The sequence below is a fragment of the Sardina pilchardus genome, chromosome 7 (assembly GCF_963854185.1).
Source record: "Sardina pilchardus chromosome 7, fSarPil1.1, whole genome shotgun sequence".
In the NCBI taxonomy this organism is placed as follows: Eukaryota; Metazoa; Chordata; class Actinopteri; order Clupeiformes; family Clupeidae; genus Sardina; species Sardina pilchardus.
In genome coordinates this window covers 12,229,668-12,232,167 of record NC_085000.1, presented here as the reverse complement: position 1 = coordinate 12,232,167, position 2,500 = coordinate 12,229,668, and the positions used below count along the sequence as shown (strand labels likewise).

At 47.2% G+C, this 2,500-nt stretch overlaps 1 protein-coding gene across 1 annotated transcript in view; it reads left to right on the top strand.

Moving 5' to 3' along the window:
* The first annotated feature begins 1,560 nt into the window (after positions 1-1,560).
* kazna (kazrin, periplakin interacting protein a) overlaps positions 1,561-2,500 on the top strand; it is a 215,230-nt gene continuing 214,290 nt past the window's right edge. The window contains exon 1 of the mRNA XM_062540771.1: positions 1,561-1,579. The gene's annotated coding sequence lies outside the window, so the exon portion shown is untranslated. The remainder of the gene's footprint in view (positions 1,580-2,500) is intronic.

Sequence of the window (2,500 nt, the reverse complement as noted above, 5' to 3'; positions counted from 1 at the left end):
AACGCCACCCTCTAAACGGCATAGCCGCAGGCCAGAGCGATAATGAACGCGGCCAACCACGCTGCGGCGTTGACGCATTTGGCGATTATTTCCCTTCGAGTTCGTTTATGTAAATGATTACGTTGCTTTTAGTCTCTCTGTCTGAAATCATTTTAGTGAAATCACTCCACTCGGTTTTTCCCAGCGATTCACGTTCGGGGGCGATCACTTTCGTTCCCAGAGTCCCGTTAGCACATCCTTCATTTCCTCCAAATCCCTCGTTTCCTCTTCAGAGTTAATAACTAAACTAATTTCCTCCGCGGCCAGCAGATTATGTTTTGAGCTAAACAAAAACAGCAGGTTATGCATGCAGCTCCCTTAAGCGACCGCGCACTACATTTCCCCCTGAAACGCAGATATGCCAACAGTTTTTGTTTTGGGTTGTTAACATTAACACACACAACCACCATCGAGTGTGCTCGGGCCCGCTGTTGTTTGTTTCGCACTGGAAGTCAACAATCAAGGTAAGAAAACTTCTTCCTAGTGAACATGATTAGGCTACACTCATATTCAGAAAAATGACACCGAGGTTCCAGTTGTTGAATATTGAGTACCTCTCCAAAACACATGTGGTCGAGACGGCATTGATGCATATTCCACACACGTTGATGGCAGAAGTGGATTCGCAGATTAGCACTATCATCATTTGTAAGTGTAGTCTATGTGGGTGCTGGACAGAACATCGATGGTGGGGGGAGTGAGGCTGATATGCCGCCGACACGAACTGAACAAACACATATTATAACTCTGTGCGCTGCTTTGAGCTGTGCACCTGCACTCTCTCTCTATGTCCGCGGTTCAGCTGCAGTGGTGTGTGTGTGTGTGTGTGTGTGTGTGTGTGTGCCTATGGTATATTTCCCACTCACACCTAGCCAGCCTAATCAGGAGGGCACTTACTAGCCTCCACGCTTGCATGCTTAATGTGAAAGCGATTTCTCAGAGGTGAAGGGGCAACTCAGCCATTACCAGCCGTTTGGAAATTAGCATCACGCCCCAACACCTGCAACTGCCTCAAGTCTCGAATTGTGTTTGGAACTCGTTCTTCATGCGCAGAGAGTTTTTATTAAACTCCACTGCGTCTGAGGAACCGTAAACTTCAAAGGGTAACGAACATAGATTTAATATCAACGGCAAAGAAGACCTAACCTAAAGTTGGATGTCCGGTAACGTCTAGCCGTTTAATTACTTTTTTACGCAGAGCGTACGCACAACACCGACAGCCCTATGGCGCTTGTTTGCCTCGGCGCACTCAGAAAGACCCTGATTGGCTGTGTAGCTTGGCTGTCCTTGTTGCTTGAAGCAGTGTAATCATCAGATAGCCTTGTAGGGGATTCAGTGTTGGCGGTGAGCCTTGTGGAGGGCTGGATCTAATAAGAGTTCCTGATCCGAGGTGGGATCTAATACGAGTTCCTGATCCGAGGTGGGATCTAATAAGAGTTCCTGATCCGAGGTGGGATCTAATAAGAGTTCCTGATCCGAGGTGGGATCTAATAAGAGTTCCTGATCCGAGGTGGGATCTAATACGAGTTCCTGATCCGAGGTGGGATCTAATATGAGTTCCTTATCCGAGGTGGGATCAGACGTGTGTTGTGAGTGGTCTTACTTGACCTTTGACCCCTAGTTTCCTGTTTTGTCTCTGGACAACATTTATGGACTCTCATCCAACTCATCTCTCTCTCTCTCTCTCTCTCTGGGTGCCTCTCTTTCAGCATTTATACTGTACCTCCTCGAGCCTCGATCCTCACTGATCTACATAAAGAATGATGGAGTGAAAACAATGGAGAGGAGAGATGTTGAGAGGCACCCTCTCTCTCTCTCTCTCTCCCTCCCTTTCTCTCTCTCTCTCTCTCTCCCTCCCTCCCTTGCTCCCTCCCTCTCTCTCTCCCTCCCTCCCTCTCTCTCTCTCTTTAAAGTTTAACTCTGGCAAAAATTTACCTCAGGCTCATTTTCTGCATGAAAACACATCAAATAAGGCGTGTTTTCAGTGTGTTCAGTGTTGTCCGTTGATGAAGCAGCACAGAGCTTCCACCAGTGTAAGTTAGAGCCCAACATCCCAAACAGTGGATTAGCTGAGGGCAATGAACCAAACACTCTCCAAATAGCATTTTTTAACACGTAGTATTATTCAAAACAGCACCGGACGTCGTCAGTAGCTCGCTCACGGTCCACACACATAAAAGGGAGCGCCAGCATGGAGTGAGTGAACCTGGAGGTCATTACAGAGGACGGTTCACAAGTGTGTGTGTGTGTGTGTGTGGTCATTACAGAGGACTGTTCACAAGACTTACCAACTGTCCCTCTACCAGCTCCTCATCAGATGATGGTGTGTCTCAGGGACTACTTAATGATGGCTGTCTCTCTCTCTCTTTCACACACACACACACACACACACACACTCAGAGATAGAGAGAAAGATTTATTTCATGTACTTCCTCACACACACACAGACAGTGATGAGTTT